This window comes from Pseudochaenichthys georgianus, unplaced genomic scaffold (genome assembly GCF_902827115.2).
Source record: "Pseudochaenichthys georgianus unplaced genomic scaffold, fPseGeo1.2 scaffold_223_arrow_ctg1, whole genome shotgun sequence".
NCBI classification, from domain to species: domain Eukaryota; kingdom Metazoa; phylum Chordata; class Actinopteri; order Perciformes; family Channichthyidae; genus Pseudochaenichthys; species Pseudochaenichthys georgianus.
Window position 1 is genome coordinate 177,547 of NW_027262869.1, and position 13,807 is coordinate 191,353.

General features: G+C 43.3%; 1 protein-coding gene and 1 pseudogene across 1 annotated transcript in view; one reads left to right on the plus strand and one right to left on the minus strand.

Moving 5' to 3' along the window:
- LOC139433344 (zinc finger protein 91-like) overlaps window positions 1–12,189 on the minus strand; it is a 189,056-nt pseudogene extending 176,867 nt beyond the window's left edge.
- The window catches only part of LOC117441960 (uncharacterized), a 605,495-nt gene that overhangs the window by 148,875 nt on the left and 442,813 nt on the right, over window positions 1–13,807 (plus strand).

A 13,807-nucleotide genomic window follows, 5' to 3' on the forward strand; every position in this document is an offset into this window, starting at 1 on the left:
ATAAACCACATTCAAAGAGAGAGGAGGGCGTTTCCTTCCATCAGAAACTTTTAACCAGTTTCTAAGTATCGTTTGTTTCATTTCCAGCTCGTCCTGTCTTTGTTTACAACACAGACTGCTAGCTCTGAAGCTAACCAGGGTTGCTAGCTGTGGGTACCTGGCTGGAGTGAGATTTTGATATTTAATTACACATATGCGCACTAAATGACTGCTATCGTGTCAGCAGAGGGACCTTAGCATATATATAATATATACAAATACACAATATTGGACACAGACTATAAAGGGCTCTCAGTTTCATTCACTAATGAAAGCCAAGCATAGGTTTGTCTCCAATGTTTCATTGTGTGCAGAGGCCTGTCGCGATAAGCTAACAGTTGACTTATCGCTCCAATACACACCTCAAGGCTTTATATTGCAGTCTCTCAGTTTGTAAGTGATGTTTTGCTGCTGCTCCAAACGCTATGCAACCACAGTCTGTTGTGGACCTCATCATGGATCTGTACATGTCTACTAATGCTTGTTTGTCTGCGTCCCAGCTGCATCCAGCTACAGCTCGTAATACATGTAATACTTTTAGCATTGTGTTTCCACTTGATTAATATGCATGTCCCATGTGTGCTTGCTATCAGACCACAGTCCTAGGTATTTGAACTCATTCAGCTTTGTCATTGGACGATCATAGAGTGTTGGCTGTTGGCCATCAGTCTTGGGTTTGTTTGTAAATACCATGTAGCATGACTTGCTCTCTGACATTTTGAATCCAGTTATATGACCACCTCTCCACTTCTTTAGTCGCTCGAGCTTCTCCATTACGTATGGGGCACGTCTTCCTCTCATCCACAGAGCCCCATCCTCTGCGTGTAGAGCCCATTGGATGCATGAGTCTCAGCATGTCAACATGTCAATAATCATGATGTTAATAATATTGGACTGACTGCTTAATACGTGCTGCTCCCGTTGAATGCAAACGTCACAGATGGACGTTTATTCACAAATAACCCTCTGTAAAATCCTAAACTGTAGGATAGTTTGGCATTAAAACGCTTTTTAATTAGATTTCTAGCGAGAAGTGTAGATTGTACTTTTAGAATCCACGTCCAGTCGATGTGAGGAAAAAAAAGGGGCGGGTCCGCTCAGTGAAACGATAACAACGAAACATGGAGGAACAGCAGTCTGCGTTTAAATCGTGTGTGTGCGTGTCTGTGTGTAGAGGTGTGTGTGTGTGTGTAGAGGTGTGTGTGTCTGTGTGTAGAGGTGTGCGTGTGTGTGTGTGTGTGTGTGTGTGTGTGTGTGTGTGTGTGTGTGTGTGTGTGTGCGTGTGTGTCTGTGTGTAGAGGTGTGTGTGTCTGTGTGTGCGTGTAGAGGTGTGTGTGTGTGTGTGTGTGTGTGTGTGTGTGTGTGTGTGTGCGTGTGCGTGCGTCTGTGTGTAAAGGTGTGCGTGTAGATGTGTGTGTGCGTGTGTGTAGAGGTGTGTGTGTGTGTGTCTGTGTGTAGAGGTGTGCGTGTGTAGAGGTGTGTGTTTGTGCGTGCGTGTCTGTGTGTAGAGGTGTGCGTGTAGATGTGTGTGTGTGCGTGTGCACGTGCGTGTAGATCTGTGTGTGTGTGTGTGTAGAGGTGTGTGTGTGTGTGTGTGTGCGTGTGTGTGTGTGTGTGTGTGTGTGTGTGTGTGTGTGTGTGTGTGTGTGTGTGTGTGTGTGTGTGTGTGTGTGTGTGTGTGTGTGTGTGTGTGTGTGTGTGTGTGTGTGTGTGTGTGTGTGTGTGTGTGTGTGTGTGTGTGTGTGTGTGTGTGTGTGTGGTTGAAACACACCCGCTGCCTCCTGGTGCTGCAGAGAGGTCATGCAGTGAAGGGGGTGTCTTCCATGAAGCAGCTGGGCAGCAGATACTGTGAGAGTCACAGACATGAATACAGAGGTCAAGGCAGACTGGTGCACTCTCTCCTGATTGGCCGATCCGGTGGTTAAACATTTAGCTCTACATCCCTGGCCGACATGTCCTTCAAATGAAGTCAGAGTTCCACATTTTAATTAATTCACTGCCTTTCCAGCTCCTCGTGCAGCTGACTGTTCCAGGTCTATCCAGGTTCATGGTGCGATGCATAAGCTTCACACCGAGAGACTGAACCTGGATCTTCCTTTACCTTCTGTTTGATATGGTTATGTTTTATTAACTACACCACTGGTTTTCAACCCGCGCCGCCTAGTGGTGAAAACACGTTATTGCATGTTGTTGTTGAAGAAGTTTTATTTGATGAAAACATTTAAATATTAAGAGTAGCCTGCATACACAATAGAACATATCAAGAAGATACTGTAGTGATCTCTACAATGAAACAGTTGGTGCTGGACGTCCAAAGATATCAGCAGGAGGAAGTGCAAAACAGACCAACTGGGCTTTATTTAAACATTAAAGATTACTTTAAGTTAAGGTCTTCTTGAATAAGAAAAACACGTTGGGGTTATCCACAGATAAATATGAAGTCTGACAAAGTACTTAACGTCCAATCTATTGCATAGTTTATTTTGGCACTTGACATTCACCTTCCCTGACTTTGAGTCAGGTGTAACTAAAGTCTGCTTTAAGGGTTGTTTATATTTCACATCGTTAATCAGAATCTGCAGAGGAACTAAAATACATGTAGTGGAGTAAAAACACCAGGTTAACCTCTGAATCGAAGTGGAGTAGAACAAAGTAGCATGCTGCTGTAACAAAAACATTTCCCAGCTTGGGATCAATAAAGTATCTTATCTTAAGATGATCGATGGATTCTGCCATATTTGCAACATGTGCTGTCCCATTCCAGTTTGGAAAGTCTGCCGTGGCTCCATTCCATTTCAAAGAGCTGTTGACGCTCAGCGTAACCTTGCCGCACTGCCACTCCAACATCCAATCACAGGGCTTGATGACTAATCACGGGGTTTGTAAAGCAAGGCGGATGTTGTAGTCCCAAACGATAGCTGGGGATTCTGGGTAGTGTAGTGCCTTCGGAAACTGTAGCGTCAAACCTCCTATTTGTTTCTCTGAATCGAAGGTTAAAAACACAAAAGCATTGCACACCATTTAAACCAATCAGTGTTGTGTAATGAACAAGGATACACTGATGTGTGTTAGTGCACGAGTAATGCAGATATCACCGTGTACTCATTTGACAGTGAGGGGAATATATCCGGTCTTATTGTTCACCCACGCTAACTTTACATGGAAGCTGCACACACGTTATCCTGGCGAGACCTCAGATCATCTTCGTGATATCTATCACACTGTAGATCCTACACATCCACTGGACGTGGATTCTAAGAGTACAATATACACTTCTCTCCAGAAATCTAATCAAGAAGCGTTTTAATGCCAAACTATTCCACAATGTAGGATTTTCCAGAGAGGGTTATTTGTGAATAAACGGGAGCATGTTGTTTCTCACACGACCACACTTTAAAACGTGGCTATGGGTCGTAATCTAAGGGGCTTAAACAATCGACCTCTTTGGTCGTGTTTTGTAGGAGGGCAGGCTGGTCTGTTTCTAAGGCCATTTTATTTGTGGTAGTCTGATCATTTCAACAAGAGAATAGAATCAAACTGAAAACATCGTAAATATGTTCCAGATACATGAAGCAGATAATGAACAGTGAAACTCGCTCATGGACTTTAAGGTGAAGACTTTAAGAAAAGGTTTTCCCACACTCTTTGTAGGAGCCATTTTATGGCTGTTGCTGGCATCTCAGTTTACCTTATTTATATGAATAGTGCAATATCAGGGTCTATGCAGGAATCCTGAAGTCAGATTGAATACCTTTGAAGACCTTTAAGACCCTTTCCATACATTTTAAGACCTCATCGCAACTTCCAGTTCTAACCGGTTACATTGGCGACACACTTTACCTCACATGTACTATATTGATTAGCTAAACAGAGTGCAGACAGACTAGCCTCCTCTCCACATGAACTTCACCCTCTCTGTGAAGGTCAGGGTTAATGCAGCATGCTGCTTTGCTGCTTCTGTGCTCTTTCATTCCAGTAGAACTCCTCAGAAACCAGTAGAAACCAGTATTTGACCAATTAACAAAACAATTGACAAAACTTTGAACTATGAAATATATTAAACTTTGGTGAGCTTCAGCGGGGTAATGCCATATAGGAGCTCCCTCACAAACACCCAGGGGTTCAATTGGGCTGGGGCTGTCCGGGGCTAGGCCCGGCACAGAGAACGATGCTCTGATCACCCTCACACATTTGTTTACAAAAAACGATATATATGTTAAGACTTTTCTCGTTCTTAATATAGACTATATTTAGGGTCGATATGTGTTGACCTTACTTTAAAATAGCAGATCTCTGTGACCGGATATAGTTTGGCTTAGACCCCGGCCCCACGAGGACGCATACAGTAAAACGCAAACGCAAAAAAGTCTTCCGTTCACACGCATTCGATTCATTAACGCGTCCGTTCACACTAGACCGCTGGAAACGCTGTAGTACATATGCCAGGCCTGTAAGTGGCGCTGCTGCCGCCACAAAATACACCAAAAGCAGCGAAGAAAACCCCGGAGCATGGTTGCCCTTCTGTTTATTCTCCGCGGTGGACGGCGTGTTCTCCTGCTGTATATCTCTCAGGTATACCCCCCCACCGAGCGGAGCAACGAAACTTAAAATAAGAAGCAGCATTTTATGGCACGCTATGCATGGGGCCACCTTTACCTCTTTCACACCAACGCAACTCCGGTTCAAGCTCCGTGCTAGAGCTTTCCAGGTTCAGAACCAGTTCGTCGAAAAAAGGATTACCCAACACAAGGCCAATAGATGGGAATTGTTTATTGTAAACTGTGAAAAAAAAAAACATGCTTAATTGCGGCTCCGACACTCTGAAACCCACTATGGTTTTTCTCCTGAGTGAACACGAAGATGTGATTTGAGAGCACCTGATTGAGTGAACGTTTTCCCACACTCTTCACCCAGTACGGTTTTTCTCCAGTGTGAATACGGTGATGTGATTCGAGAGCACCTGATTGAGTGAAAGTTTTCCCACACTCTTCACAGCTGTAAGGTTTTTCTCCCGTGTGAATACGTTGATGTGTTTTGAGAGCACTTGATGTAGTGAAAGTTGTCCCACACTCTTCACAGCTGTAAGGTTTTTCTCCTTTGTGAATACGTTGATGTGTTTTGAGATTACCTGATGTAGTGAAAGTTGTCCCACACTCTTCACAGCTGTAAGGTTTTTCTCCTGTGTGAATACGTTGATGTGTTTTGAGATTACCTGATGTAGTGAAAGTTGTCCCACACTCTTCACAGCTGTAAGGTTTTTCTCCAGTGTGAATACGTTGATGTGTTTTGAGAGCACTTGATGTAGTGAAAGTTGTCCCACACTCTTCACAGCTGTAAGGTTTTTCTCCTGTGTGAATACGTTGATGTGTTTTGAGATGACCTGATGTAGTGAAAGTTGTCCCACACTCTTCACAGCTGTAAGGTTTTTCTCCTGTGTGAATAGTTGATGTGTTTTGAGATGACCTGATGTAGTGAAAGTTGTCCCACACTCTTCACAGCTGTACGGTTTTTGTCCTGTGTGAATACGCAGGTGGGTCTTTACATTTCTAGATGTTGCAAAGGATTTGTCACATTGCTGACAGCTGTGACGTCTCTCTCTTCCTTTCGGTTTCTAGAACAGACGGACAGAGAAAGAGAGAAAGTCAATCTAAAAAGCATAAATACACAAGTTAACACAATAAAAAGTCACTTAATAAAATACTACTTATCAACCGTTTGTCTTTATTCTATTTGATACAGTAATATTCTAACCAAAGTATATACCATTGGTGGGGGACTCCAGCCAGCCAGCCAGCCAGCGTGCACACACACACACTCTTTTAACTGATTTGAACTGGGGTTATTCATCAGGATTTCGTAGGACTTGACTTGCTTGACTCTCACCCCAGTAACTTGAGACTTGCACATATATGACTTACTCCCACCTCTGGTATAAAGGAGACAGAGGGAGACGGCATCCTGTCACTGCGAGTCTCAGTATGCTCTGTTCCTCTTGGGTTTTGTTTTTTTGTCTAAACTTTGTTGTGTCTGTATGAAACGTCATTTTGAGAGACCATGCTTTTGGTCCTGTGGATTACATTGGCCTTCTGCAGACCATGTCTGGCCATTCAACTTTCCAAGACACACCTGAGTGACAGCACGAACAGGTATGGCGAGGAGCCCCGGCCTCTGCGCTGCTACAGCCGCGAGGCTATGCTAGGGCTACAATGCGATCGGCCTCCTATGAATACACCAAGCCATCTGTGCTCTTCGTTATTGGAGGAAATCCCTCGGGAGCCGCTTAGAAACTCCAGGAAAAAGAGACGAGGAAGGAGGGGAGGCGTTCAGAATACGGCGGAGATTCAGCCGGCCACCACTTCCATCCATCATTCTCACAAACCTGCGCTCGTTGAGCAACAACGTGGACACACTAAGGACACACACAAGGTACTGTCATGAATTTCTCGAGGCCTCTTGATTATGTTTCACGGAGAGTTGGCTCCAATCTACGATGCCTGAATCTCTCTCTGAAGTACCCGGACTCGCCCTTGTTCGAGCAGACAGGGATGTGAACTCGGGCAAAACCAGAGGAGGCGGTATTTGTGTGTATATTAATGATCTGTGGTGCCGATCATACTCGGTAAAATGTAAAACCTGCAATCCCAACGTAGAAATTCTCGGCATGACGTCAAGACCCTTTTCTCTGCCTCGAGAATTCGGGTGTATTTTACAGTTTGTTGTTTACGTGCCTCCCAGCGGCAGAGGACACTGTGTTCACGAGCTGCAACTCAGCCACCCCGATGCACCGGCAATAGTGCTCGGGACATGAAGCAATGTCGCCTGGAGACTGTTACCTGGGTTCCAGCAGTGTGTTAGGGATCACAGCAGGAAAGACACTATCCTGGACAAATGCTTTGTTAATGATAAAGGAGCCTATGTGTCTAAATACAGACACCAATACTGAACTCTGAACATAATGTTGTGAATATGATACCAGTGGATAAGACCAAACTCAAGGGAACCAGAAAAGAAAGTAATACATCATATGTGACTATGGACATAAAACAAAGACTACGGAGCACTTGAACAGACAGAGAAAGAACTGAAAGTCAAATTGAGGGAATCAAAACACACAGAGAGCTTTTGGGAAATGCTTTTAAAGCCAAAGACCCCAAAAAAGTGTGGGACACCATGAGAACCGTGACAGGAATGACCTCTTCAGCTAAACCTAATGTGACGGACAAGACATACTTGATCCATACCAATGTGCCTATAAGCAAGGGGGTGGTACTGCTGCTGCTCTGGTTCACATCATCACTAAACATTTAGATAAACGCCACACCTATGCAAGAGCCCTCTTCCTAGACTTCTCAGTAGCAACACAATACAAGCAGACATCTTGGTGTCAAGAATGGCCAAAATGGAAGTAAATCCATACCTGATTTACTGGTATGAGGAGAGAGCAACTTGACCAAACCCTGTCATCTGCCATCACAACCAATGTAGGGCCCCCCAGGGCTGCGGGAGTTCAGCTGTGCTCTCAGCTTCTTTTAGCTTCTTTTGATGACTTTACTGAACTGCTGTCTATAGTGTGTTTTGACTTTGACCGTCTAGTCATTGTTGGTGATTTTAACATCCATGTTGACAACCCCCAGGACAGAGGGGCTAAAGAACTGTTTTGTGTTCTTGATAACTATGGTGGGGACCCTCTCATGACATCCAACTATAGGCCCATCAGTATCTTACCCATAGCATCCAAGGTATTTGAGAAATTGATTGCCAAACAAATCATCAATCATCTCAACAACAGCTCCTTTCCACTGCATCCAATGCAATTTGGATTCAGGGCTAATCACTCAACAGAAACAGCGACATGCTTCTTCATGGAGAAAGATAAGCAGGGTTGGGAGGGTTACTTTGTAAATGTAATCAGTTACTGATTACTGATTACATGGCTCTGAAAGTAATCCCAATACAGTTACAGTTACGCGTCTTAAAAAAGTAACGTAATCAGATTACTTTTAGATTACTTTATTTTTCCATCACAGATGGGTATGTTTTGGTGAACAGGAGACACAAAAAGCAAAAGGAAACTGAACGTGTTTTTACTGTTTTAATGGCTTATCAAGAGCACAACTGAAACATCACATCTGAAATGATGTAACAACATAATACACGTGTTGGGGATGCAGCTTGTGAGGAGAGAGGGACACGGCTTAGAACGGGCGTGTCGCCTTCTGTCCTGCCAGTGTTGGCAGGACATGAATTAAAATGTCGAACTCGGACTTCATTTTAAGGACATTTCGGCCAGGGGTGTAGAGCTATATTTGTTTAAGCACCGGATTGGCAAACAGGAGAGTGTGTGCACCAGTCTGCCTTGATCTATGTATTCATGTCTGTGACTCTCACAGTATCTGCTGCCCACAGCTGTTTTATAGAAGGAACACCTCCTTCACTTCATGACATCTCTGCAGCGCCAGGAGGCAGCGGGAGGGTTAACTCAGCCTCTGAGAAGACGAACCCGCCGCGCAGTGCCTTTCACGCACCGCCTTCACTGTGTGTACCTTCAGAAATAATCATTAGTAAGGCTAAAGACCGACCGCAGGCTGATGTGTTTTAACCACACACACCTATACACACACACGCGATTTAAACGCAGACTTTTGTTCCTCCATGTTTCGTTGTTATGGTTTCAGAGCGAGCGGACCCGCGATTTTTTTTCAAACGCTTTTTTGGTCCATCTGCGGCGGTAATAGGTTTTGTGGACTGTGATGATTCGGCTGTACCTTTAGTAAGGAATATTAAATGTTGAGAGGAAATCTTTCCACCAATAATTCCAATAAGTAATCCAAAATGTATTCACTTCAGGTTTATGAAAGTAACTGTAATCTGATTACTCGTTTTTCAAATGTAACGCGAGCTGAATACAGTTACTTGATTTTTGTATTCTGATTACGTAACGCCGTTACATGTATTCCGTTACAACCCAACCCTGAAGATAAGGCATCAATGGACAGGGGTGGGGTTGCGGGGGCCGTGTTCCTTGACTTACGGAAAGCTTTTGACACTGTTATTCACAACATCTTATTGCAAAAAAATACTCAACTTACATGTTTCTATAGAATTCACCAACCTCTTTAATTTGTATCTTTCATCCCGCTCCCAATGTGTTCAAATTGAGAACCATAAGTCTCGTGTTTGTCCACTGGAGTACCGCAGGGCTCTGTATGGGGCCCAATCCTGTATAAATGATCTGCCTTCTGTGTGTGGAGAATGTGATGTATTAATGTATGCTGATGACAGTTGTTTCAAGTACAAGTACTGAGGAGTACATATTGACACAAACCTCAATTTCAAAACCCATATCAAAAAGGTCTGCAATAAAGTAAAGTGCAATCTGTCAAATTACAGATACATTAGAAACTTCCTATCATCTGCAGCAGCTGAGCGATACCTTCACTCCATGGTCCTCTCCCACATCTACTACTGTCTGATCAGCTGGTCTGATGCTCACTCTGCAGCTCTAAGGCCACTGGAATCACTGTATAAACCAGCACTGGCTAGAGCTTGTACTGGCATATGATTTGATTGGCTGACGCTTCTACCGAAAGCTTCAGAAGCTTCAAAAGTTGAACATTGCTCAACTTTTGCAGCCTGAAACGCCAGGAAAGCTCCGCTCTGCTTCCCACAATGCAGTTCGGCGAAAAGTGACGTCACCCCATTCAAAGTGAATGGGCAGACGCGTTGGAAACCGTTTTTGAAGCTGACGAAGCTGTAGTGTGGACGGGCCGTCAGTCAGAACTGCACCCGTGTCAGACGAGACCTATACCAAGTGATGACACGTTAGGCTCGTGTTGTGTTCAAGGACCCTGACCTTGGCTAGGAAAAACAGGCACTCGCTTCTTTAATTTTTTTGCGGTCTAGATTTCTCTAATTTTTTTCTTTTTTGCTTGTGTTTATAAATTACCTCGAGGGACGTACCAAATTGTCTCGCGGGCCGTATACGGCCCGGGGGTCGGAGGTTCCCCACCCCTGGCTTACTGCATGGCTATTGAGACCACACGAAGGTTCGCAACAGGCTCACAAATGTGAGAGTGGAAAAAACTGGTTGGCATTCGGCAAACCTAAGGCTCTTTGAGCCGGAGACAGAGCCATCCTCAACAAGGCTGGACAGTGACACTGCAGAGGAAGAGTGTGATGTTGATGAGGCCCAGGAAGAGCCCATTGACTGAAAGGGTTTAGCCAAAATGCAGAGGATCGCTTGAAGGAAGATTTGCATGTTTAATGGGACTTTGTGGAGGGAGAAGGGCTCTTTTCATTTAACATTTTGAATGGGACTTTGTGGGGATCTTTGGATTGGGGTGCATTTTTGTTCATTTTTTAATGAGTGGGGTTGGGGGGATGAGTAACATTTAACTCAAAATTCCTGTTTTCGGTCTTCAATGAAACAAATAATTGTTCGATCAAATAATTAAAACTATGCCAGAGCCAGCGGCCCACCAACGGCAGCGGCCCAACGGGAAAAGTCCCGAATCTTCCGATGGCCAATCCGAGCCTGCTCACACACACACAACTGAAACCAAAGTCATTTGCAGACATATGTATAAAACTCTCATACACACATGTGAAACGCTCTCACACACACAGACACAACCGCGTTGCAGTCGGGAGGAAAATAAATGTGGAGCGGCACCTCACCACTTCATAAGGAGTTTAACCGTGACACTTTTCGAAATCCCGTTTGTGTCCCCCCATTTTACAAATAGGCCTATGTTTATTATTATCTTTTAACGCAAGCCATCATCGCCACGGAGAAGCACACAGCCTCTGTGAGCGAGCGAGACAGAGGGAGAGAGAGAAAACACACCTTTATCTATTTAATATAGCCTAGTTGTACAAAATAAAGTAAGAAATCATTCCAATGTGTACTATAGGACAGTAAACAGTTTAAAAGGGGAGTGATTAGTAACATATGTATAAATAAAAAGAAAGAATGCTAACTAGGTAACATAAGATAAGAATGAACAAGTTTAAATGATTGGTTATGGTTTGTGATCATATTCTAAAGATGTTTGGATTATTGAACAGTATACAGCATAGAGTGTTGAGAGATGTATCCACAAATTCTTGTTGTGCTCAAAGTGCACCAGATGATGCTTTTAACTTCAACATTTAAAAAACATCATACATTTTCTTTTCACTGCAAACGGGTCCCACAGACCCAAACAGCACACAAAGGTTAAAGGGAAGCATATAATAATGTTAAAATGTGCTAAATATATACACTGCAAAAAAACTGAAAAAGAGGAGTAAAAGTAGCCCCCGACTTGTTTTATGTTTTGAAAGTAGCCCTCACCCTAAAAAAGGTTGGTGACCCCTGTTATAGGACGATACATTTGACCATTTTAAGCTTGGCCTACCATTTTATTGGAGCGGCAGGTGGGGCTTGAAAAGGCCCACCTGTTCAAAGTGGGCAATGCCAGAAAAAGTTTGAGAACCACTGAACTATAGTAACGCAGTGTAGGCGGAGCCGCGACGTCATCTTCAATGTGTGTCACTACCCGATCTGCAGCCCTGCCCTATCTGCAGTGCGCATGTGCGAGATGGTCCGCCATATTTGACAACTCCATACGGCAACTCTAATGGGACATTTGACACAGTGGCGTTTGGCAAAGCAGAAAAAGAACACTCAAAAAACCCCACAATATTAATCTGAACGAGAGACGAGTTATTGTTATTACAACGTGACTTCACTATTATTGAACGACTCCTTTTGTTGGGTCATTTTATTGGGTTAAGTGCATTGTCAGAATAAGTGAGAAATGGATGTAACTTCTGTTGGATGCTGAAGAAATATTGACTGAATGTAGCTTTCAGACTTTAGCTTTTAGACTGTAGCTGTTAGACTGTAGCTGTTAAACAATAGCTTTCAGACTTTATTTAAAGATAGTTTGAGACTATCTTTGTCGCACATTTTAAATGTTTTTTTGTGAGTTTTTTTCTACCAAGATTATAGCTGTTGTGTTAAATAAAATAACTTCTGATTCGTGATTAACTGTAAGCTAAGAGGTGTAAATCCACTCACCTCTCGTTTTCTTCTTCTTCTTTCGTGTTTATTGGCGGTTGGCAAACCAACTTGTAGGTGCATTACCGCCACCAACTGGACTGGAGTGTGGACAAGAGACTATGCAGAAAACAAGAAACAAAAGAAAGAACCAAAACTCTAGACTATTTTTTAAATGTATCAATTTATCTTAGAAACGTAATAATCTCACAATATATATTGCCTGATGTTTTCCCTAACAGCCCTGATAGCGACAAGTCATGGAATGTTGCTTTCTTCAGTGTCTGGAAAAAGCACATTTCTCTGAGTACTATATTTCCTGCAAAGCAGTAAAACATGCTCAACAGTTTCTGGCTGGCTGCAGTGTACACACTTTCCAGTTGGATGCTTTCCTATTATACTTAAAGTATGATTGAGACCTGTATGACCTATTCTCATCCCAGAAATGAAAAAGTGATGCTGTTAGATGCTCGAGAATTGTTGTTACGGAAACAGAGGGGTTTTAGGTTGCCATAAGGCTGTTGACGAGGTGGAGAGAGAGATATTGAGCGAGGCAGAGTGCGTGTGCACAGTCTGCTTGCGCACAGAGCAGGAGTTTGTGAGAGAGCCGGCTTGAGAGTCAATTTCTCTGATGTCTTCTAATGTGCCTGCATCTGGCGCTGAGTTGCCATATTCCTTTCATGAACCACTTCCTGATATCCATTGTTGCAGATAAATATAAATTATATTAGCCAAACTAACCGAGCAAGGTAAACTGACAGGCTGTGCCGCATCTCACTCAAAACCCCACACGACTCAACCCAGCGAAAAACCAGTCTCTCGCGCAGCCTTTCATTCAGAATGTCATTCGGAATTTCATAGCAAAATTAAAAAAAAGATATTAAACTAATCTTTCAACATATTTTCAACTAAAATAAATATTAGGAAAAAGCCCTACAAATAACAACAATAAACATAACAATAAAACAATTAAAACAGCGGGCCCAAATCCTGGATGTACTTCTCTTCCAATACTATTGCAATATTACCTCCAAAAAGTGTGTTTCTGCGTTCTTATTGTTCTCCTCACTACAGCCTGGGCCCTTTCACCCTGATTCAAAGCTTCCTGAGAATGGAGTTGTTTGAGTTGCCTGAATGCTTTATTCCTGTCTTTAATGGATTCACTGCATTCACCATTCCACCAGGGTACACCCTTGGTGCGCCTAACTCCTGCACTTTCTGGAATTGTGTCTTTAGCTGAATGAATGATAACCTTAACCAGCTCATCAGTGTTTTACATCTATTCGTACTTACAGCTTGGAAGGCATCCCAATCAGCCTTTCCCAGTTTCCATCTAGGACTTTTCTTGTCCTTTTCAAACCTTATGTTGGTCCCAACTTTAGTCATTACCGGATAATGATCGCTGCCCACTGTAGTATGCTTCACCACATTCCATGTACTTATACCTGCTAAAGCACTAGATACAAATGTCGAGTACTGTTTCTATATTCTTCGTGCAATTATATCGTGTTCCTTCTCCAGTGTTAATGCACACTAGCCCGAGGTCATCTATACATTCCTCAACTACTGCCCCATTTGCATCTGTGCTCCTGCTTCCCCATAGCGAGCTATGTGAGTTAAAACCCCCACACCATATTACTTTGTCTTGCAGTGAACCCCCAGCATCCTCTAATATACTTTAGCCCGCCCCCTGGTTCCTGTCTGTTGCTCAGCAACATGGACATG